General features: G+C 47.1%; 1 long non-coding RNA gene across 1 annotated transcript; it reads left to right on the plus strand.

Moving 5' to 3' along the window:
- The first annotated feature begins 17192 nt into the window (after positions 1 to 17192).
- On the plus strand, positions 17193 to 22199 carry LOC146756390 (uncharacterized). Its single transcript, XR_014937476.1, has 4 exons — positions 17193 to 17343; positions 19822 to 19909; positions 21573 to 21644; positions 22085 to 22199. It is a non-coding gene; the product is annotated as an uncharacterized LOC146756390 (long non-coding RNA).
- The last annotated feature ends 3031 nt before the right edge of the window (positions 22200 to 25230 follow it).

The following is a 25230-nucleotide window of genomic DNA, read 5'->3' on the forward strand; positions in this document are numbered from 1 at the left end:
TTTTACTAACCCGCATTGTCAAATGTAAAATACGCACCTGGCTTTGGCAACGAATGTAGGATGGACTTGGGCAGTTTTCCCCTGATGAGTTCCATGCACTCACCAGGGAAAAAACCAACCTGTAATAAGAACAAAAAGACAGGTGGGCATTAGCCCAAGCCCAGAGCCAAAGGGAAGGTCCTCTGACACCGACACAGGGCAACTGTTTGCATCCAGAAGCCATCCTGTGCAGGCAGAGCAGCTCCAACCGGAGATTCCCGACTCTACTGAAGCTGTGCTCTCTAGTCAAAAATGTGTGCCTACCTCAAAGCCACGCTTGCCTCTCCAAAAGGGGCTCATCTCCTTTGGTGGCATATCAACAATGCACACGATGTCTCCAACCTGCAAAAGATTGAAACATCAATCCCAGCTTCAGCACAGCTAAAACAAAAGCCTTCTTCTACGACACAAAATATGAGAGTATTCCCGAGGCGTTCACACTCTATACTAATTCTGCGCACAACAACAAGGAACGCCTGGAACTGCTTACCTCCAGAGAGAGCTCATCCGGCCCCTGGGCGACGTGGCTCCTAATAACATGGGCTGCCGCAATCGCTGGTACGTTTAAAGATGACATAGCATGCACCAGCTGCGGCTCCCGCATGTTATCAGCCTGCAAAACAGAGCACAGGCCGTGGTCAGGAGATGAGGACAAACCAGGAGGATTTCAAGGTGAGGAGCACATCTGCAAAGAAAGCTGCAGCAAATGCGCTCCGTCCTTATCAGGAGCACTTCAGAAGGAGCTGCACGTCTCATCACAGTTATTTCCCTTTCTGGCGTGCATTGCCAGGCCATGCAAAGATGCATCTCTCTCTACCCAGACTAATCAGCAATGGCACTGGCACAGACAAGTGGCCAGGCCCTTTTTGGCCCATTCTTTCCTGCAGGAGAGTACACCTGCAGCTCCTTCTAATGGCTCAACACAGGGAAAAAAGACCGGCCAGAGCTTCATACTGTACCTCCGTCGCCGCCAACTCAGGCTCACAGCTGATCCCACTGCACGCAGCACCCATCACAGCAAGTGTGAACAGCTGGAACAGAGCAGAAACACACTTCTGTTTTCTCTATTCACACAGCACAGTATGGACAGACTTCTTCAGAGCTACCCGCGCATACCCTGCGGCAAAACCATGCGGGGGGACAAAACATGGCACGTACCTGGCAGTGAGATCACCTCAAGCTATCTGCAGCAGTTCCTTGTCGCTTTGCTCGGATGAAATGAGAGCAAAAGCTGCACCGAGGCAGTGGGCGGAGGGTGAGGAGAGGAGAGAGAAAGAGCAGGTCAGTGAGCAGGGCTAAGACAGTCATGGAATAACACACACAGCACAACTGTCCCACCCACTTGCTGCAAGACATGCTGAGTCTCAGGCTACGTGATGCCTGTCCGCCCAGCAACTTTACAATGCTTCCACTACTGAGCAAAGACAATGGAAGAAGCACGGGACAGGTGCCAACTTTACTGATACCCCCTTTGGAACGTGTGTACCGGGGAAAATTACGTCTGATGGTCAAGAGTAAGCAATACGGTGCTGTGAGCTCAAACAGCCAGCAGTTCTCAACACCTCACTGCCCACCCATCCATCCCACGTCAGCTCAGCTTACCTACAAGCTGCTGCACACGACGGTGAGAAGAAAAAGCACTAAAGATACTAACTAAAGCCACTAACTAAAGGCACTAACTAACTAACGGCACTAACTAACTAACGGCACTAACTAACTAACGGCACTAAATAACAACAGTAACTAACTAACAACGCTAACTAACAACACTAACTAACTAACAAAACTAACTAACAAAACTAACTAACAAAACTAACTAACTAACGGCACAAAAGGCACAAGAACAACAAGACAACCAACCACTCCGACCACTAGCTCACCCACAAAGGAACACAGAACGCACCGCTCCTCCCCTCATTCCAGCCGCTTATGACATCACCAACAGCCAACAGCCTGGTCCACCATGACCCCCCACAAGGCGGGGAGCCAAGACCACGTGGTCACGTCTGATTCCAACACGGCACCACAACATTCCAGGACTCAGTGTGGGCTTGGAATTCTATCCTGGTGTGGCAGCGCAATGGGAGGTGTTAGGGCACAGCTGAAGAGCTGACAGACAATGGACGTTTCCAAAGGAGGGTGCCAGATTAACTCTCAGCATTCTCTTGCGGGGCTCTTAGGAATGCTTCAAACCCATTTTCACTGCCTAGCTCATTTCTAGAAAGTCCAGTTGAGAAATGCTCACTTTGTCTGGGGAACGCCTCTATGCATCATGAATGAAAAATAAAATAAAATGGGCACGCGACCCTATGAAACTTACCTCTCTGCTCTTGCTGTCAGCCAGACACCTCAGATGAGCATGACGTGTCCCTGCTCCTGAATGAAGATTCACCCAAGTCTGTGTTCCTCTCTGCTCCATCTCTGGGTCTAAAAGAAACACAGACAGAGATGATTACAAGATCCTTTGTGCAGACGAAAGACAAGGGTGCACATGAATTCTGTTTAGCAAGAAATACTACATTCCAAATGGTAGTACTTGAATCCTCCTTTGGGGCTGGAGCTCAACAGGTCAACACATCAGAAATAACACAAAGTGCATCTGGAAGACGTGTCTCAAAGCCCAGAAAATCCAACACGGGAGGGGGCTGGACAGTGGACCACAAGTGTCCATTTCCATTGCAGCTCCCTGTAGAGAACAGCACCAATCAGCAGGCGTGAATCAGTTCATTCACAAGCTGCACAATGACTCTGTTCTTTACATGATAAAGAAACACACAGAGATTCCTGACCTAAAAGTTGGGAGTTAATAACGACCAAAGAGGTTCCTGTTCCTACGCCTCATCCTCTCACCCCAACTCCTGGGTGATGCCCACAGGCTTCAAGTCAGCTCTCAAATCCACTGAACTCCCGTCACGGAACTCCATCAAAAAGGATGTCACACATGTGACACTTACATACATTTTGCATCAGAAACAGTGACGCCAGCAGGAGCAGAGAGGTGACTGTCCCCCTGTACTCAGCACTGGTGAGGCCACAACTCTAATTCTGTGTCCAGTTTGTGGCCCCTCACTGAGAAAAAGACACTGAGGCATTGGAACGTGTTCAAAGAAGGGCAACAAAGCTGGTGAGGGGTCTGGAGCACAATGGGGCCATATGAGGAGAGGCTGCAGGAGATGGGAATGTCCAGCCTGGAGAAGAGGTGGCTCAGGGGAAACCTCATTGCTCTCTATAACTTCCTGAAGGGAGGTTGCAGTGAGCTGGGGGTCGGCCTCTTCTCTCGTGTCATTACTGATAGAACTAGAGGGAATGTTTTCAAGCTGCGGCAGGAGAGGTTCAGGCTGAACATTAGGAAATATTACTTCTCAGAAAGAGTGGCCAGGCACTGGAATGGACTGCCCAGGGAGGTGGTGGAGTCACCCACCCTGGGGGTGTTCAAGGAACGTCTACAGAAATCCCTGCTGAAATCCTGACCTCTGCCACAGGTGGCTGAGTGACACAAAAGCTGTGTCCTTGGTTCCCGGCCTTACCTTCACATGCTGTTCATCTTGCTCTGCAGCTCCTGTTCTGAATAGTCTTCTTATATTCCCATGTGATGTACTCTGAAATACATCATTTAGTGAGTCTGAACAAAACATAAGACATTAATTGGAACTGTGAAGAAATGTTTTTTGCACTTTACTTGGAGGATGTTACATGCTATACCTTCTTTTCTCAATTGTAACACATGATTTTTTATAAAAAGAAACATAGCAAGTCAGCTCTTCAGTGTGCATATTGATGAAACTTGGTGAAATACAACTTTAGAAAAAGGTAATTTGAAAATTTAAATATTCTTATCAGAATCTCTGCTATTAGTTACCGTTCCAATGTTCTGATTTGATGATGATTCTCTCAGAGCTGTTTTGTCACTCGCCACCTCAAATGCACTTCAAGTGCTTTAGGAGCATCACTGGAATTTTGAATAAACTCGATATATTTTAGGAAAGCTGCTACAGATGCACGACTGCAGTACTTTGGAAAAATATAATCTTGATTGAACGCTGAACAGTGTTATTTAATTATAATCCAGGTAATTAAATTAATTAAACCAAGGGAATCACCTCCCAGTCAGTCAGCTCCCACCAGGGAACTCGCTTCCCTGCCAAGCAGATGCAACCAACACAAGCTGCTACATCACTCTAGGGCCCCACTGAGTCTTCCCAAGGGGTCTCCAAAGGCTTCCCTGTTGACTTCTGGGAACCTGGAAACACTCACATGGAAACCAGTGCCCCCTAATGTGCCCCAGAGGTTTCTCAGGGCCCTGCAATTAGCTCTACAGACATCCAGACATGCCCCAGAGCAAGTATGTGTGCTGTAGGGAGCCCAAGAGACATTCCAGAGTATGCTAGTACTCCTCAGTGCGCTCAAGGGTTCTTCACCTGTCTCTAAATATGCCATACTTGACTTTGTTTTCTCTTCTGGAGCTTAGTTCTCAGCTTTGCTTTCTCATGCCATTTATCATTCAGTTTAGAGATTATTTTAACTAAAATATTTTAATCCACCATATTTTCTGAAAACTAAGAATTGATCCTGCTCAAGGAAACAGAAGAGAAAAACATCACCCACAGGCTGCAGATATTTACCTCGACTTCTCTACATGCCATCCCCAGTGTGCTTTTCAACTCACCTTGCACAGTGACCCTGGCTTTTGTTTCAGAGTCCTCTGTCTCACAGGTGTACTCCCCGCTGTCCTTGGCAGTAGAGTCATGGATGATCAGAATGGCCCCAGTTCCCTCCTGCTGCAAGTCGTACTTCTGGCTTTTTCTGATTGCTTTGCCATCCTTGTACCACCTGATGTTCACATCTGGTTTCGACAGCTCACGGCTCAGGCTGATGTCCTGCCCTGCTGCTGCTGTCTTATCCTCCAGCTGTTTTGTTACCTCAGTAGGTTTTTCTGAAAGAAAACATGCTTTTTGAGTAACATACACTTAGGGTAGGATGCCTCTCTCAAAATACACGCATCTACATGCTGGAGATAAGTTAGAGAGGCACTTGCAACAGAGGCCATCCTACAGCCAGCAGTAATCTGTAAAGTACAGACAATAGAATTCCAGGCACCATTAATTCTCTCTTAAATCTACCCCATTGAGGATGATGAACCATGTCTGAAAACTGCCTCTTCCTTCTCTCCACTGATCACACTGGGAGCCGCAGATGATGCTCTCAGATGCACATGTTCTAGATAGGAATTTGTTGTACAGCTAGATGATGTGAAGGCCATCCCTTCAGCTTATACTTAGAGGATATTGCTCCCACAGTTCCCTCAACAGAGCATTCCTGATTTACTGTTAATGGAACAAGCTGTAGTGAGATGCCCATTTCCAACACTACCCCAGTGCTTTGGGTAGTTCTCACATTTGTGTCAAATGGTTCCTCCTTTTACTTATTTTTAAGAGAAATTCTCAGTGCTTCGAGGTTCAAGTAGAAGGTTGCTATTCACTTTAACCATATTATGAGTTAGCTCTCATGACAATCTTATCAGAAGACAGTTGAAGGAATCAGACCCCAGAATCTCTCCCATCTCATTACCTTTCACAGACAGAGAGGCTTTGGAGGTTAGACCACGGGCAATAAAAACGACTTCCCCAGAGTCAGTAGGAGTCACACTTTTGATAAGGAGAGTCTCTTACCAACCCACGTTAGAAGCTTTAAATCGCCCACCACTTTCCACTCTGCTTCCATTCAGTGTCCACTTGAACTCATCAATGCTTTCATGGGACAGAATGCATTCAAAAGTGCCATCTTCTACCTCCTGGATTTCATTGTTTTTCAGCCGTTTGCTAATGCCAATATTCAGCTCTGGAAGATAAGAGATAGGTTAGTATGAGGTTTATATGGAGAAAAGGCATTCGTGACCAATGTGAGTAGCAGTACTGGTGTTTGAACTCAGGATTTGCAGATCATGGCTGCGTTCCTCACTGATGTATTCTCTAAGACATTCTCCTCTCAGAATTACCAGAAAGCTATAAAAAAAAAAGAGACGTAAATCTCTTGGCTTTGCTCTGGAAGAACTACAATTAGAGCAGCTCAGTCCATGGAGCAGAATGAAGATTCAATGAGCTACAGAGGGAACAACCTAACAGAGAGGACAACTCTAGGATGCTGTGTGAGAAAAAGGGTTTTGCCTATGACAAGAAATTAAATGTTTCTATTAGCTCATTTGTTACCATCCTACCCCTACTGGTGTTCAAACCATTTCTCCATTTTAGGGATGTTTAGAAAGGAAATATTTCCAGGACATTCTTGATGTGTTTGGTGATTTTCATGGCAAAAGGAGATACATTTACTTCAAAAGCAATGGGAATTTTCCAGACATCACTGCGCTAAATTGCAGAAATACAGTTCTATTGTAGAAACTATTAAGGCTCGTGGGGGAATAGGTGTAAGACATAGTGACCACACTGAATGTGCTTTTAGCACTCCTTCACTTTCCACAGTACTTACCCTGAACGCCGACATTTGACTTGGCAACATCAGTGCCAATATCACAGGTATATAAACCTGCATCTGACTTCTCAAGGTCATGGAGAAGCAGACATAGGGTCTTCCCAGACTGTAGCAGCTCAAACTTGTTGCCAGAAGTGAGCACAACACTGTCCTTTTTCCACACTGGTTTGACCTTCTCTTTAGAGACTTCGCATTCCAATTTAATCACACCCCACTCCTCAACAAAAGCATCATTCAAACACTTCATGAAGACAACAGGCTTCTCTGCAATTAAACAGGCAAAACAGAACAACGTGATACAGAAGTTGAGACATTTCCAGTTGTGTTCAGATTTTTAAAGAGGTATCAATAAATCTTTACCATTACTGACGACACCAATATAGAACCTAAAGTGGTTTCATGTCTGTTGACTGAATACGCTTTATGGAATTCTCAAGTATTCAGTAGGAGAATACAGGGAACAGGAGGGACAGCCTGCATTGCCGTGGGTGGGACTGATATATGAAAAAATTGGGATGTAGCTCTTCTAAAGCTGGAGAGCTGGCATTGCCCTCACGTGGAGCACAGCTCATACAGCAGGCCACAGTATTAAGAGGATAAGCTGCTGAACACTTTTGATTTTCCTCTTTATTGACTCCTTTTATCTATCTTCTATTTCACACATCAGAGGTTTACACTGGGGAAAAAAGATCCACCAAATGCAAAAGAAAGGAGAAAGAGGAAATCCTTCAAACTCTGAGCGCGTAGAGTAAAAGAGCTTAATTGCTGGGGAGAGCAGATTAGAATCACAGTACCCTTAGAATTGGAAGAGACCCTTAAAGGCCATCTAGCCCAGCTCCCCTGCAATAAACAGGGACATTCACAGCTAGATCGGGTTGCTCACAGCCTGGTCATTAGTCATCCCAGAGGCAAAACACACACTGAATGATCTCTCCCTGCAGTCATAAATCCTTGGAGACAACAGCATTGACACTGCATGGCACTGAAGCAGTAAAAAAATTTGCTCCTGTAACTCTCCTTGTGTTAAGTAAAATGATGATAAAAAGCAATGGAATGCTTTGGCAGGACACCAAAACCATCCTCCTTCGTTGATATCTGCTGCAATGGAACCTTCCACTGGAAGAAAGCCCCTGATGACTTGTCACCCCAGAGAGGTGAGCTTTAGAAGCAGGATTGCTGCACAATGGAATGAACTGTCGCTCCTTAGCATCTCTTACATCCAGGAGGGCGGTGATCAGACCCACCTCTCACCTTCAGGCGCGCGCTTTCTGACACCTTGTCTGACTTCACTGTCACTGTGCCAGCATCCTCAGGCGTAACCTGCTTCACTGTCAGTGTGCAGCAGTTGCCAACGTTCTTGATGTCATTGTAATTGTTGGTGTAAAGGAGGTTGCCATTCAGAAACCATTCCACATCCTCGTCATCATGGGACAGCTCACAGGAGAAGACAGCAGAGCTCTCTTCTTCAATTTCCACATCCTGCAGGTGCTTCCTTACTTCTACATCGTGGGCTGTAGGGAAACAAGGTGAACTGTTACCACTGTTACTATAAAGCATACTGGGATGTGGTAGAATGGCTGGACTAGATAATCTTTGTGTAATCTTCTCAGTGAAGTTTATACATTTGCAAAGTTAGCAGGAGAGAACGACAGAAATCAACCTCAAGAAGAGAAATCTGAGGTGAAATAGGACATGGAAGAGGCCACCCTCCCTGCTCATACCTTCAGCTGTCAGCGTGGCCTCAGTCTCTGCAATTCCCGCCTTGCACTTGTACACACCAGCATCATCGGGCTTCAGCTTCAGAATCGGGAGCTCTGCTGAATGCTTATCCCTCTTGATCTTGTACTTCTCAGAGGGCTCGATGGGTGTGTGGCCCTTGAACCATTTCACAACCTTTGGAGAAGGCCTGAAGTCACAGGACAGGATGACAGAATGACATTCCAAAGCCGTCTTGTCCTCCAACTTCCTGGTGATTTGTATATGGTAATCTGAAAAGCAGGGGTGGAAGAGAAGAAAGGATGAGGACAATTGGAAGAAGAGGAAAGTCTCTTGCATCTATTCCATTCCAATTAATTTCATGTTCACAATGGTTCTTTGAACAACTCTAAAGATAAAACAAATGATTGTCTATAGGGAAGGCCATTGATTACATTTCTATAAAGTAATACTGTATAGTATCTACCAAATGCAAGCTCCAGCTCTTGCTCTGTGCTTATTAAATTGCTCCCAGTTGAGGCTTTTATTCAAATAAGAGTGACTTGAAAATATAATAAGTACTTTAGGATGTGAATGGAGACTCTTACACTGGGGACAACAGGAGATAAAAAGCCTGCAAATTTCTTTCAGATAAAATCAATGACAAACTGCATCAAATTTAGGTGCTACCAAACTTAAACATGTCTACTTCAGAAATACAATTAATTTCACCTGATTTGACTTCTTTGGTATAGCCAAGGACAAAACCTCAGCTCTGTAGATCTGAATAGTAAGCACATCACAACTATTCATACAGATCTTTTACTGAGATGCAGCTGTCTCATTTAGTGTCCAATGACTTTGAACTGGAAATGGAGCAGAACCTCCAGACACACACACAATATTTCAAAGACCCCAGTGAAGGAAGACTGTACATTATTTAATTCTCCATCTTCATGATGTAAACCAAGCCTGGATATGTTACCTCTGACAAGCAGATTGGCTGTGGATTTTGATTTGCCAATTGAGAACTGAATGGTGCCTGTCATATCAGTGGTGGTTTTCAGTATGGTCAGCCGGTGGATGGTGCCTTCTTGCTGCATAATCAAGTTTCTGCCAGCCTGTAAGACTTCCCCACGTAGATACTACTTGGGAGGTTTCACAGAAGGAATGGATATCTCGCATTCAAATTTGGCTTCTTCAGGCTCAGTCACATCCTCATCACACAGCTCCTTTACTAGATTAATGGATTGCTCTTTAAGAAGGATGGAAGGAGAGAAAGCAGAGATTTAGAAGGAATGTAAAAAACCCTTACATTATCACCCTACTTACTCACGTCAGCATTACTGCACATGAACACTACACCTATCACCTCAAAATGCCTTAAAACATCATTAAAAAATACTAGAAAGAAAGGAATGTTGTTAAGAAGTCAGACAATATGACTGACAACCTGAAGAGAGCCCAGATCTTCTGATTCCCAATCCAACATCCAAATCAAAACATGACCTTCCCACCCCGATATCAAACTCCTCGCATTACGAAGCTGGGGACTGAACTCTTGAGTAGTGTGCTAACTTAAATGTCTCCCTTTTCTTTATCACACTTAACATCATATATATACCCTAATATTGTATATAGTAAAAAAAATAAACAAACTCTGTGCTCTTTTCAAACAGCATGAGAAAGTGAAGAAAAAGACAAGCTATGTTTTTTATCCCTCAACGTTCAAACATAAATCTGAAGTCTAGCGGTAGAAAATCAACCTCCTAAGAAAATAATCTGTTTTACTTAGCAAAAGTAAATCCCAAAAGACAAGCTGGATATTTTGAGGGCAGAAAGGTAGGTAGGAGTATTTATTTCTGTGAAAGGTCCTGGTGGTGTTTAACTTCCTTGACATTCAAGCAAAGGATGTTAGCTGGTTTATAACATAAGATAATTTAAGCAAAATGATCATCAGAAGCATAATTACCTTTAACTTTAAGATGGGCACGAGATTCTGCCTTTTCTGCTATAGATTTTATTTCTGCTGCATCCTTGACTTGGACGCGTGTGTAAGTCAGCGAGTAGGTCTTTCCTGAAGCAGAGAACCACAGAGTCACTAAGGCTGGAAAAGACCACTAAGGTCATCTAGTCCAACCGCCAGCTCATCCCTACCAAACTGTGCTCTTGAGAGCAAACCCACAACTACACTTGGCTTCCTTGAGCAAAGAGCTCTGAGGCACATGGCCAGGCTGAGCATCATCCAACTGGTTTCACAGCATCACTGCCTGTTCTCTCATGTCAATGAAACCACCCATTCCACCCCAACCACATCCCACCAAAGCTGCTTAGTGCTCCTAAAGCGAATGCTCACCAGTTGTTTCCAACTTAAAGGTCATCTTCTGGCCAGCAGCCTCGCAGATGTATTCTCCAGCATCTTTCTTCTCCAGCTGCTCCACAACCAGACGCCGTGTTTTGCCCACAGATTCCATTCTGAACTTTCTGGAGGAGGCAAGCAGTCTTCCATCCTTGAACCATTTTACTCCAGTTGGATCCTGTGCTACTTCACAGCTGAGGGAGGCCCTTGCTGCCAGGGCAGCACTCACCTCTTTCTGCACCTTCTCCTGGTTTATAAACACAGGTTTTGGCTCTGAGGGAAGAAAAGAAAAAGTATTGACTGAGGGACTGAAATGAGACCATCTTGCAGGTTTGTATGTACAGGTTGGAACAGGTTTAGGTTACCACTTGTGCCCAAACTAATAGCCTTCACTAGAGAATATCAGCGCTTCTGTTAAAACTAAGTGTCAAATCTAGGCAAGAAAGAACCTAGGAACTGAAGGAACCAAGAGGGTCCTTGAACACCAGTCCCATGGTTGCAAGTCACTATGCAAACATATTGAACCCAAAAGAACATCTGTCCTGCAGGCAACCAAAACCTGAGTTCCTTTTACTTAAGACCCACTGTGAAACATCAAAACACATAAACGTGTGATAGTCAAATCACTGGCTGCCTTTTCATGACCCAGAACAGTACTCCTGGCTTCCTGAACAGACTCCTCATGGCCTCTACCATTGCCACAACTGTGACTGTCAAAGGCACAAAGGAAATATGCTCACCAACGCAGTCCTTTCTTCTTTGTGTGTGATTTGCAGCTATCTATTTTGCTTTGAGCTCTGGGAATAGTCAGCTCTACCAGGTCTCTTACTGTGAGGAGCAGACTCACCTATCCAGATGCAGCCTCCAACATAAAGGCATAGTAAAAAGTCAGTGTACTACTAGGAGAAGTTCCTGCTTCTCCTGCCATGAAAGGCTGCACGTACAACATGCACTCCAGCCTCACTGCACATACTTATCTTAGTCAAATGTTTCGGTGAACGGGAATTACAGTTTGGGATCTCAGGCACAGGAGAGATTTGAATAATATCTTGAATATTGCTTCCACTGTACATATATCAGTAATTATTATTCTACAGACAGACTGAAACAGGTCTTTGTGCCATACTAAAACCAAATACTTTCTACAAACCCAGGCAATCAAGTCTAGGGAAAAAACCTCAGCACAGACTACTGCAACTGGATCACTGTATAATAGAAACTAGATTTTACTTGACTGTTCTCTGCTGTATTTCAGACAACACCTGTCTTACCTGTGACATGAATCTTGAAGGTGAGTTTCTGGCCAGCAGCCTCGCAGCTGTACTCCCCTGCATCTTTCTTCTCCACCTGGCTCACCACCAGCCGACGCTGTTTGCCCTCTGACTCCACCCTGAACTTCTTGCTCGAGGTGATCAGTTTCCCCTCCTTGTACCACTTCACCTCCGTCTTCTCCTGGGCCACCTCGCAGCTCAGCGTGGCATTTTCTGTTGGTGCAGCCTTCACCTCCTTCTGCACCTTCTGCTTGTTGATAAAGGCATCCTCTGCTTCTGGAACTGGAAAACATTGGGTAAAATAGACATTAGATATGAACAGCTTGTGACTGGAAGATATTTAAAGTTGCTTCTGTGTCGTATTGGGCCATTTCCTGGAGCAACACTGCTTCACAGTGTTTATCACACATTATAAAGCATCCTCAGCACAGTCCATATGGTCATCCCATCCCTCTGGGTAGTCTTTACTATCAGCTGGGACTCTTTATTTTCAGATTTCTTCGAATGAAGACAATGACAGATCTATATATATAGATATATATATACCACACCTACACCCCCACAATCTGTTACAACTCCATATTCCTCCCCATATTTGCCCCCGACAGCCCCCAGTAGCCCCATATCACCCTAAGGCCCCCACAACCCTCTATCTTTCCATACACCACCCCTTAAAGCCCCATACCTGCCCATATCCTCCAATAGCTCCCCACAACCCCTACACACCCTCAGAGCCCCCTAGAGCCCCTAGTCCTCCTATGGCCCACCACAGCCCCATATCCCCCCTACAGTCCCCCTCAGCTCCTTTTACAGCCCCTGCACAGCTCTATAGAACAGTCTGATAGAACTACCTCTAGTAGAAGCAATCTCCACACAGAGATCCTTTCCCAGTGGCACTCAGCCCTTCAGTGGGGTCTAAGAGAGCTGCAGCCAGACTCAAACACAACTGCTCACACAGCTCAGCTGCCTTCACCTGTGCTCCAGACACTGACACATTGCAGCCCCACATCCCCCTCTGCCCCCCCACAGCCCCACACCCCCCTGTCCTCCCCGCACTCCCCATCAGCCCATCCCACCTCAGTGCTGCCTCTGTCTCTTCTCTCCTCTCCCCGTCCCAGCGCCGGCCTCCCCCGGCCTCCCATTGGGCAGCGGCAGCTCCGCCGGCTCCGATTGGCTGAGCTGCAGTGCGCGGGAGTGGCCATTGTGGGGGGGGGCAGAGGGGGATGTGGGGACTGCTTCCCAGTTGAGACTACCTCAGCTTTCTGGTCAAGGCATCGACATTGGTGAGTTTTCCTTTGCTAACAACTTTTGACTAAAAAATAACAAAATAAATAAATAAATAAATGCCACAACACAAAGCAGAACACACACACAAAAACCCACAAAAACAAGGAACTTGGATTTAATGGATGCTGAAGATTCAACACCTGTGCATTTGTCATGTGAGTTACTTATTTCTTTTGCCCTTAGTTTGGACACAAATGGCATTATTTTCTTCACAGTAACAGAAATGGGAAAAGGAACTGAACTTCTGAAGTTCAAACTTCTGGGTTGTTTTTTTTCCTTTTCCTTTTTTTTTTTTTTTTTTTTGCCTCTTGGAGACACCTGTATTTGGTGGTGGAATGGAATTCCCCCATCCCATTTTAGTGCAGATTTTGTTGTGCTCGATGTGGAATAAACCCTACCCAGCCTGTTCCGCACCGTTCCCTCTGTTTGCAGTACGTAGCCTTTCAGGAGTGTTTATTTGTCATTTCTTGTTCTATGTGACCCTCTGTTTGGCTGACTTTCTTTTTAATTCCGTGCTTTAATCAAGCATGTTGTGAGCTTGTTAGTGCACCAATTATTCTGGAGGGCCAGACTCAATAAAATGTCAGGCTGAGAAGTTGTTTGGCTGTGTTATGTGGGACAAGACCAAATTCATATAGAATCCAGCCCCAGAGAAAAGCAAATGTAGCCAGCAGGACTTGAGGGCTGAGCTGTAGGAATGGAAGCATCCTCTGCTGTTTGAAACAGAGGGCTTTTCTAAGCTGTGTTTCAGCAGAAACCAGGTAGTGCTGGGAACAGGCAACTATTGGCAAGGGCTCAGTGCAGCTCTTCCCTCACCCTGCACCACGACTGACAGCATGCTCTGTTTTCTCTCTCCAGACCAAGTTCTCCCAGTAAGAGGGCAGAGTCAGCAGCTGGCAGTTGGCGTTCCTGCTTCTGCCTGGGCAAACCATCCCCTGTGGCCGAGAACCAACTGCAGAGCAGTGCCAGGGAGCCCTCTGAAGCTGAAGTCTTGGTCCTGGCAGGTAAGGGTGCAAATCCAGCTTTCAAAACACTGCTTGTCAGCAACACAGGTAGAATTCATGCTTTCAGTGGGCTTGTACCTCTTTCTGTATTCCTGCGTTCGAGCCGTGCCTGACATCTTTGGTTGGCACTTGTCTTTCCCAAATGAGTCTCGCAAGCTGCTTGAAACCTGCTTGACAGGCAGCACCAAGCCTTTGCCTCCTTGGATAGTGAAAGTTTACACTAACTGCTGTGTATCTACTCTTTCCAGGTGAATCCATCCCTTGCCAGTGCAGGAACACCCCGGCAAGTAGTGATGATGCACGGTGTGCTTCCATCAATGGAGTGCAGTTAGGATGCATGAGTCACTGCAGTTCCAAGGACAGCCTTTCACATGACAGCAATGATGGAGAGGAGGAGGTCTGACCTATTCAGTTTTGAGCCTCTCCATGCAGGAAAACCTTGCGGTTCTGGAATGTCTTCACCTACGAAGGTAGTGAGGGATTTGGAGCACAGGCCTTACAAGGAGCAGCTGACGGTGTTGGGATTCTTCAGCCTGTAGAAGAGGAGGCTCAGGGGAGACCTTATAACTCTCTATAACTTCCTGAAGGTAGGTTGTAGTGAGCTGGGGGTTGGCCTCTTCTCTCGAGTAATCAGTGATAGAACTAGAGGGAATGGTTTTAAGCTGCGCCAGGGAAGATTCAGGCTGGACATTAGGAAATATTACTTCTCAGAAAGGGTAGTCAGGCACTGGAATGAACTGCCCAGAGAGGTGGTGGAGTCACCGACCATGGGAGTGTTCAAGAAACGTTTGGATGTGATGTATGGAATATGATTTATCCGGGAAGTATTGGCAATGGTTGGACCAGATGATCTTCTAGGTCTTTTCCAACCTTGATAATTCTGTGATTCTGAGCTGAGAAGCTTTTCTTGCTCAAGTCCTGCTTCCAAGTTTAACCACCTATGGGGAAGTAGATGTCACTTTTCTAGTGTCCTTCAATTCCGTGTCCGCATTTTCCTAAAAGTAAAAGAATTTGGAGGTAACCAGCTGCAGTGAAGTGAGCGATTTCAGTGCCTGTTTCTGATGGTGGCAATGAGTTCAGAGGTCATACTTAATTGACGATTCCTGTTTCCGTTCTGACAAAGGCTGTAGTTGCAGCTGACTTCCTGAGGCTGCCATACGTGGTGGTGATGCAGCCTTGGGCTTCTTGGGGATTTGCATGACTCCCACCTTTCCTTTCTGTGTCTTGCAGGTCAGCTGGTGCTGGAAGCGGCCGGTATCTGAGCAGGAATGAAGGTGAGTGCAGGAGCAGCTGCTGAGGGGAGGAAGGAAGTCCATGCTAATGAGCTCTGAAGCATCTGCAGGTACGGTACCAAAGGAGGCAGCAGTGATGCAGGGGGCTCCCCAGCAGGAAGCTGGCTGATCCAAATGCTTGCTGAGAGTTTGGAAGCCCAAACCCTTATGGTCTCTGTAAGGGTGGCTAATAAAAAGATGTTAACCAAGATGGTGGTAAATAGTCAAAGATTATTAGCAAAGGAAAACTCACCAATGTCGATGCTTTGACCAGAAAGCTAAGGCAGTCTCAACTGGGGAGCAATCTCCAAGAGATGCTGCCTCAGTGGTGGTCAGCCTTTAAATGAGGTCTCAGAGGAGGTGGAGTCGAGGTCCACCCCTTCTGGGAGCACAGCTCCATTACTCTCACCTGTGCTCCCGCAGCTGACCCAACACTTGCCTCAGCTGATTAATCAGAGGTTCAAGGTGTGATTTCCCATACAATCTCTAAGCTGAAGGCAGCATCTCCTTGATCTGATGGTGGTGTGCCTGAGTGAGGGAGTGATCCAAGCTGGATGCAGAAGAGTCATCTTGATTTCTCTCCTATTTTACTTCAGATGACACCTATTGGCTGTTGGTTTCTTAAAATTTGGATCTAGGAGGTGGCCTCTCCCTTTGCTTCTGGTGAAAGCTGCAGCAGGAGTAGAAGACAAAGAGGTTTTCTTGGTGGCAGCAACACCAATTATTTGATTCAAATGTAGAACTGTGATGAAAATGCTGAAGAACAGATCTGCCTCAAAGACATGCTTGATCACATAAGGAATGAGCATGTGATCCAAGACAGCCAGCGTGGCTTTAGCAGGGGAGGGCCATGCCTAACCAATCTGGTGCTCTTCTATGATGGAGTGACGGCATTTGTGGACAAAAGGAAGGTAACAGATTTCATTGACCTGGACTTGAGCGAGATCTTTGACATGGCCCTCCACCACATCCTTATCTCTAAACTGGAGGGATGTGGATTTGACAGGTGGACCACCTGGTGGATAAGGGATTGGTTGAAAGGCCACAGACAGAGGGTGGTGATTCATGGTTCGATGTCCAGGTGAAGGCTGATAACAAGTGGTGTCATCCAGGAGTCTGTCTTGGGACCAGTGCATTTTAACATGGTTATCAGTGACACCAATGATGCAATGGAGTGTACCCTCTGCTGTTTGCTGAGTGGTGCGGCTGATGCAGTGGAAGGAAGGGATGCCATTCAGAGGGAGCTCAACCGAGAGGTTGGCCTAGGTGAATCTAATGAGGTTCAAGACAGCAAAGTGCAAGGTTTTGCACTTGGGCTGGAGGAATCCCAGGCATTTCTACAGCCTGGGAGGAGCAGTCCTTAAGAGAAGCCCCGCAGAGAAGGACCTGGGGGTCCTGGTGGATGAAAAACAGAACGTGAGCCATCAGCGTGCTCTTGCAGCTCAGAGAGCAAATGGTCCCCTGGGCTCCATCAGAAGAGGGGATGGCCAGCAGGGACAGGGAGGCGATTGATCTTCATGATCCTTGAGGTCCCTTCCAACCCGGGCCATTCTATGATTCTGTGATTACACTCACTGACAGAAATAACGGCAGCTGTACAGAAGCTGGATATATTTTGGGACAGTTCTTGTAACCAGCTGATTTTAAGACCTTGCCCAAGTCGTGAGTCTTAATTGCATGTCAGAAAAAAGCTGGGAAAGTGGTTATTGCTCATTCTTTCTCATTTGCTGATTCTTTCTTTAGTGTTCCTTTTCCAAAGGAGATTCTGGTGATGGAAGCACTTGAAGAAAGAACCAAAGCAGCTCTTGCCAAGAGTGCTTGAAGTCCCTGTGGAGAGAAGCAAAGAACTTGGGCTTCCTCTGGGATGCTCCCCACCATGTCTCAGGAAGGAGACCAACTGCTGTTCCACTTTCTGCTCTGTGTGTGGAAAAGTACGTCTGGGTTTCTTCTGCTTGTTTTTTCTTTCTTTTTCTGGCTTTGAAGGAGAAGGGGTGGAGCAAAGGGAGACCCACTGGTCATTTGTTACCTCAAGAACAGGATGGATTTTACATTCACTGTGAAAAACCTGGGCTAGTAGCATGGGCATGTTTCAGGCTGGACTCTTCTTTTGCTGCTTAATTTCCTTTTGGCTACAGGGAGACAGCTGTCTAAAGGTGTGTTTTCAAACCCACTCTCCAAAACCATGTTTCATTGTTGCAGGTGGTTCAGTGTGCTCTTGCAGTGCAGATGCTGTAGTTTGCTGTAGAATCTGAATGGTTTCTGTTCCTAGGAGAGGACTGGGAGGAGGTAGTGAGAAGAGAATTCAATGCCTGAGGTGTATCTTAGTGAGAAATGTTGGCATGAGGTGCTGAAAGTCTTGAGCTGTCAAAGGCCAGTGAGGCTCAGACTCCTTAACCTGCTGGAGCAGGGTGGAAGCAAGGAGTGGGCACTGCCGTCCCACCAGCGGCACTTGGTTCTGGTCTTCCAGGTCTGTGCTGGCCTGGATTTCTTCTGAGAAGTTTGTTGGAGCTGCTTGGAGTAGTGAAGGGTGGGGAAGAAGTGCTGCTCAAGAGCTAAGGCTCGGCTTGATCATTTTGGATGGATTTAACCATGGTATCTGAAGACATAGTTTCCATCAGAATGATCCCAGCATTGTGCAAGTGTCTCAGCTGAAGCCCCTGAGCAGATGTGTGAGACCACCCGCCTCCTCCAGATGAGCCATAGGAAAGCTGACTGTGCCCAGCAATTACAGCTTCTGCAGATTGAATGTGCTTCCAAGTGTTTTCCTTAGTGATCAATCATGTCCCAGCACTCTGATATTCCATCTCTGTCACAATCTGGAGCATCTCTGCAAACCTTGGGTGCTCATTCCCACCAGAGTTTCTTCCTTTCTCTCTTTAGAATCAGTGTGGTGCAGTTCCCTGTGTTTGTGAGCAGCAGCCAGCAGGCTGCAAGAGATCCAATGGCAGCTTTCAGCACACAGAGGGATGTGATGGGGACAGACTGTCCTTACCGCCATGCAGAAGGGAGTTTTTACCGTCCTCTCTCAAGAAGTATGAAAGAATAGAGTTTGAATGATACTTGTGAGCAGGTGCTGTGCTGTAGGGGATGTCAGGTAACCATTCCTATGGGGGTGCGGGAAGGAGCAGTGAAAGTGATGTATTAGTTTGTGTTTTGGCTGTTAAAGAGGAGTTCCATTTCTGGAAGCAAAACTATGGGCTAACATGGAAAACAGAAGGGAGAAGGCTGATACCTGGATAGTGGGCTGAGCTTTGGTGACTGCAGCCATTTGCAGTAGAAGTTTTGCTGTTTTGCACAGTGGGGTTCAGAATGGGAGCTGATGATGAATGGGAGCTGCTCGAGGGACAGACTTCCATGTACAAGTTCCAGTGCCTCAATGACTTTCTTGTAGCGAGGAACCCCAAACTGAACATAAGACTTGAGGCGCAGCCTCCCCAGTGTTGAGTCCAAGGGGATGATTACCTCTCTGCTCCTGCTGGCCACACTATTTCTTAGACAGGCCAGGATGCCGTGGGCCTTCTTGGCCACCTGGGCACACTGTTGGCTCATGTTCAGCTGAGCATCGACCAACAGCCCCAGGTCCATTTCCTCTGCACAGTCCTGCAGCCACTCAGCCCCAGGCCTATAGCGCTGCATGGGGTTATTGTGGCCAAAGTGCAGGACCTGGCACTTGGCCTGGGTGTACCACATCCCATTCACCTCAGCCCAGTGAGGTTGATCCAGCTAATCTAGATCCCTCTGAAGGGGCCTCCCTTCCCTCAGGCAGATCAACACCACCTCCCAGTCAAAAGACAAAAAGAGAAGAAAGCAGAAATGAAGAAGGCTTCTCTGAGAGCTGCCCCTGCACCTGCAGAGGTGAGTCCTTGTTATGGACAGACACAGCTCTTGTTGTCAGGACCTCCATCTGTGAGACATGAATGAGACTGTAAAATCCTGAGGGAAGTGGTGTCCTGGTTCTGTACTTGCTTTTTTCCTTTGCAGTTTTTGAAGTGTTGCACAAAATGAAGGAGAAATCTCTAAAGCAGGTGGTCGGGATGCTGGCATGGTGATGTTACTTAGTAATTAGTGCTATTATTTTGTAGTATATTAATAGTTTGCTAATAAACAAAAAACAAGGGGGGGAGGAAGGCGTTCTGATAACAGAGGATGCTGAGAAGGCAGAAACACTGAATGCCTTCTTTGCTTCTGTCTTTAGTGAAAAGGCTCTCCCTCAGAAATCCCAGACCCTGGAGGTTAATGAGAGAGTCTGGACAATAGGAGATTTCTCTTTAGTCAGGGAAGAGGTGGTCTGTGATTGCCTAGGAAACATTAATGTCCATAAATACATGGGATGGGTGCATGGGGTGCATCCACAGGTGCTGAGAGAACTGGTGGAGGTCATTGCTGAGCTGCTCTCTGTAATCTTTCAGAGGTCTTGGAGAACTGGGGAGGTGCCTGAAGACTGGAGGATGACCAATGTCACTGCAGTCTTCAAAAAGGGCAAGAAGGAAGAGCCAGGTAATTATAGGCCAGTCAGCCTCACCTCTGTCCCAGGGAAGGTGATGGAACAGCTTGTGCTGGATGCCATCTCCAGAGAACTGGGTGATAAGGAGGTTATCAGGAGTACTCAGCATGGGTTCACCAAGGGGAGGTCGTGCTTGACCAACCTGGTGGCCTTTTATGAAGATGTCACTAGCTGGGTGGACGGGGCTAGAGTGGTAGATGTAGTCTACCTTGATTTCAGAAAGGTTTTTGATACTGTCCCCCACAACATCCTTATAACAAAGCTGAGGAAGTATGGGATAGATGAGTGGACAGTGAAGTGGGTCGTGAACTGTCTGACTGGCAGAGTGCAGAGGGTTGTCGTTGGCGGTGCTGAGAGGGGATTTGATCCAGGTTTATAAATACCTGAGGTGTGGGGGCCATAGTGGCACGGCTGGTCTCTTTTCAGTAGTGCGTGGGGACAGGACTAGGGGTAATGGGCTGAAACTTCTGCATAGGAAGTTCCGCACAAATGTGTGCAAGAACCTCTTTACGGTGAGGCTGACGGAGCACTGGAACAGGCTGCCCAGGGAGGTGGTGGAGTCTCCTTCTCTGGAGATATTCAAGACCCGCCTGAACACCTACCTGTGCGACGTGGTGTAGGGAACCTGCCATGGCAGGGGGGTTGGACTCAATGATCACTAGAGGTCCCTTCCAACCCCTACAATTCTGTGATTCTGTTGGAAGGTGGGAATGCAAGAGAGAATATTGCGAGCAAAAGCTGTGGAGCGAGATAAATGGCATGAGAAAGCAAAGCTGAGAACTAAGGAAAGCTCCAGAAGAGAAAACAAAGTCCAGTAGGGCATATTTAGAGACAGGTGAAGCATCCATGAGTGCACTGAGGAGTACTAGGGTGCTCTGGAATGTCTCTTGGGCTCCCTACAGCACACATACTTGCTCTGGGGCATGTCTGGATGTCTGTAGAGCTAATTGTGGGGCCCTGAGAAACCTCTGGGGCACATTAGGGGGCACTGGCTTCCATGTGAGTGTTCCCAGGTTCCCAGAAGTCAACAGGGAAGCCTTTGGAGACCCCTTGGGAAGACTCAGTGGGGCCCTAGAGTGATGTAGCAGCTTGTGTTGGTTGCATCTGCTTGGCAGGGAAGCGATTTCCCTGGTGAGAGCTGAGTGACTGGAAGGTGATTTCCTTGGTTTAATTAATTTAATTACCTGGATTATAATTAAATAACACTGTTCAGCGTTCATTAAAGATTTCTTTTTTTTCCAAAGTACTTCAGTTGTGCAGCTGTAGCAGCTTTGCTAAGATATATCGAGTTTATTCAAAATTCCAGTGATGCTCCTAAAGCACTTGAAGTGCATTTGAGGGGGGGAGTGACAAAACAGCTCTGAGAGACACATCATCAGATCAGAACATTGGAACGGTAACTAATAGCAGAGATTCTGATAAGAATATTGAAGTTTTCAAATTACCTTTTCTTAAAGTTGTATTTCACCAAGTTTCATCAATGTGCACACTGAAGAGCTGACTTGTTATCTTTCTTTTTATAAAAAATCATGTGTTACAATTGAGAGCAGAAGTTATAGGATGGAACATTCTCCAAGTAAAGTGCAAAAGACATTTCTTCATAGTTCCAATTAATGTCTTATGTTTTGTTCAGACTCACTAAATGATGTATTTCAGGGTACATCATGTGGGAATATAAGAAGACTATTCAGAGCAGGAGCTGCAGAGCAAGATGAACGACATGAGAAGGTAAGGCTGGGAACCAAGGACACAGCTTTTGTGTCACTCAGCCACCTGTGGCAGAGGTCAGGATTTCTGCAGGGATGGGAAATCATCCCATTACTTAGTGCCTTACAAGGAGCTGAGAAGCTTTTCTTGCTCAAGTCCTGCTTCCAAGCTTAACCACCTACAATGAAGTAGATGTCACTTTGCTGGTGTCCTTCAATTCCGTGTCTGCATTTTCCCAAAATCAGGAGGTAACCAGCTGCAGTGAAGTGAGCGATTTCAGTGCCTGTTTCTGATGGTGGCAATGAGTTCAGAGGTCACAATTAACTGACGATTCCTGTTTCCATTCTGACAAAGTCTGTAGTTGCAGCTGACTTCCTGAGGCTGCCATACGTGGTGGTGATGCAGCCTTGGGCTTCTTGGGGATTTGCATGACTCCCACCTTTCCTTTCTGTGTCTTGCAGGTCAGCTGGTGCTGGAAGCAGCCGGTATCTGAGTAGGAATGAAGGTGAGTGCAGGAGCAGCTGCTGAGGGGAGGAAGGAAGTCCATGCTAATGAGCTCTGGAGCATCTGCGGGTCTGGTACTAGAGGAGGCAGCAGTGATGCTGGAGGGCACGTGGTGAGTGCATGGACAGGGTGGCACAAACGTGTGCGTGTGCTGAGGAGTTGGGTTGCACACAGGTGCACACAAAGGGGTGTGATTAGATACAATCTACAAGTGGTAGATTTGTTTACACTGAGTGCTAACAGGAAACTCGCACACCCTTTTTGTTTCAGCTGTGCCAGCGCTGTGATCCCTTGCTGCTGGGATGTGCTGTTGGAAGGATGGTGTGCATGCCGAGCTCCCATCACTTCCAAGCCCTACAATTCTGTGATTCTGTGAATCAAGTGTAGTGCAAAAGGGATGTTTGGGCCAGGTGACTGTAAGAAGGCTGGCTGCTTTGGATGGTGGCAGCTGATGGAAACAGGTGCTCTGGGGACCGTTCAGCTTTTAACAGAAGACAGGGGTCCTGCAGGAAGAACGACTAGGTTCTCAAAAGGCTTCAGACGTGCACACAGAGTACATCTGTCCTGCCGTGCCGTCTCTGCTTCTTTTTGATGAAAGCATTTTCATGACCACTTGTTGTGGCTGTTGCTTGTAGGAGGAGGAATGTTAGGTGCAGTTCTCACTGAGAACTTCTGCTAGGATTTCTGTGTAATTTGAATCATGAGTGTTAGCACAGTGAGTTGAAGGAGGGCCCCAGAAGCAAATTTGTTGCTGTTGAAGCACTGTGTGATGAGCAGGTGCGTGGTAAGACGTGCTGGCAGATGTTGAAGCCACTTTAAGATTGAGGTGAGAAGGAAAGGCGATGAAGGAGCTGATGGCAAAGAGCTTCCTTAGGAGGCTTGGTGCTTGCATGGGATTGTATCCGATCAACTTCTTGTGTGCTGGTGTCCATCTGTGGTTTGTGGAGCAGTTTTCATTCCAGGGTCTGTCTGGTAGGACTGTGGCTTGGGCCAGGCCAGGGCGAATCCAGTGTGCTTTACTCTCGTTCTTAGTGCTTGTTTTTGCTCAGGTGTCAATCCTCACAGAGCAAGGCCTGAGGGTGGGGTTTGCGGAGAAAGAGGACATGCAGGCCTTGTGTGACACCCACGGAGCTGCAGCGAGGCTGCATTGGTGTAAAACAAGGGAAATGCACAGAGATCTGAAGGTGGGTTTTGGGCTCGACTTATGCCAGAGGGGATGTGCGTGCTCCTTTACAATGTGCGTTTTCTGCCTACTGTATGGCAGGTGGGCTTGGAAGGTTGTTTCCGTGTTTCTGTTGTTGGGAGAAGCAGATATCAACTCTTCTCTCTATTGAAAGATTTAACAAAAGAGCCTCTCCTTGCTTCTTAGTGTATGAATCACAGAATCATAGAATCACCAGGGTTGGGAAAGACCTAAAAGAACAGTCCAACCGTTCTCTTATTACCAATAGCTCCCAATAAACCACGTCCTTCAACACAACATCCAGTCATTCCTTGAACACCCCCAGGTGGGATGGCTCCACCACCTCCCTGGGCAGTCCATTCCAGTGCCTGGCCACCCTTTCTGAGAAGTAATATTTCCTAATGTCCAGCCTGAACCTCTCCTGCCGCAGCTTGAAACCATTCCCTCTAGTTCTATCAGTAATGACATGAGAGAAGAGGCCGACCCCCAGCTCACTGCAACCTCCCTTCAGGAAGTTTTAGAGAGCAATGAGGTTTCCCCTGAGCCACCTCTTCTCCAGGCTGGACATTCCCATCTCCTGCAGCCTCTCCTCATATGGCTCCATTGTGCTCCAGACCCCTCACCAGCTTTGTTGCCCTTCTTTGAACACGTTCCAATGCCTCAGTGTCTTTTTTGCAGTGAGGGGCCACAAACTGGAAACAGAATTCGAGTTGTGGCATCACCAGTGCTGAGTACAGGGGGACAATCGCCTCTCTGCTCCTGCTGGCATCAGTGTTTCTGATACATACATTCTCATGTATGTAAGTGTCACATGTGTGACATCCTTTTTGATGGAGTTCCGTGACGGGAGTTCAGTGGATTTGAGAGCTGACTTGAAGCCTGTGGGCATCACCCAGGAGTTGGGGTGAGAGGATGAGGCGTAGGAACAGGAACCTCTTTGGTCGTTATTAACTCCCAACTTTTTGGTCAGGAATCTCTGTGTGTTTTTTTATCATGTAAAGAACAGAGTCATTGTGCAGCTTGTGAATGAATTGATTCACGCCTGCTGATTGGTGCTGTTCTCTACAGGGAGCTGCAGTGGAAATGGACACTTGTGGTCCACTGTCTGCCCCCCTCCCGCATGCCCAGATCAGCCAAGTTGTCAAGGCCTGGCTCTTGGTTGGTGAATTGTGCCAAGGTCAGAGAGTTGGATTTTCTGGGCTTTGAGACACGTCTTCCAGATGCACGTTGTGTTATTTCTGATGTGTTGACCTGTTGAGGTCCAGCCCCAAATGAGGATTCAAGTACTACCACCGCAGGAATGGTTTAGATTGGAATTGGAATGCAGAAGGCTGAAGCCAGCAGGAGCAGGGAATCCATCATCCAAGGGCTTGGTGCAGCTCTTCTTTGCTCAGTTGTGGAAGCATCGTAAAGTTGCTGGGCGGACAGGCATCACGTAGCCTGAGACTCAGCATGACTTGCAGCAAGTGGATGGGACGGTTGTGCTGTGTGTGTTATTCCATGACTGTCTTAGCCCTGCTCACTGACCTGCTCTTTCTCTCTCCTCTCCTCGCCCTCCACCCACTGCCTCGGTGCAGCTTTTGCTCTCATTTCATCCGAGCAAAGCGACAAGGAACTGCTGCAGATAGCTTGAGGTGATCTCACTGCCAGGTACGTGCCATGTTTTGTCCCCCCCGCATGGTTTTGCAGGCCGTGTGGCACCGTGTTTAGTAACACAGCCTCATGCAGCTTTGATGTGACCCTGGTCACGGGTGGGTTTCTCCACTGCCCTGCAGCTCAGCCCTCAGAAGGGCTGTCTCTCAGAATGGCCGCCCTAGACCCCGTCCCCATCTCTGCTGCCCTCCCCGTCCCTTCAGCCGTTCCCGGTTCGGGCCGGGCGACACCGGGCAGGTGGGTGAGCGGAGCGGGGCAAGATGGCGG

Source organism: Coturnix japonica, chromosome 27 (genome assembly GCF_054131305.1).
Source record: "Coturnix japonica strain WE chromosome 27, WE-NBRP24, whole genome shotgun sequence".
Taxonomy (NCBI): domain Eukaryota; kingdom Metazoa; phylum Chordata; class Aves; order Galliformes; family Phasianidae; genus Coturnix; species Coturnix japonica.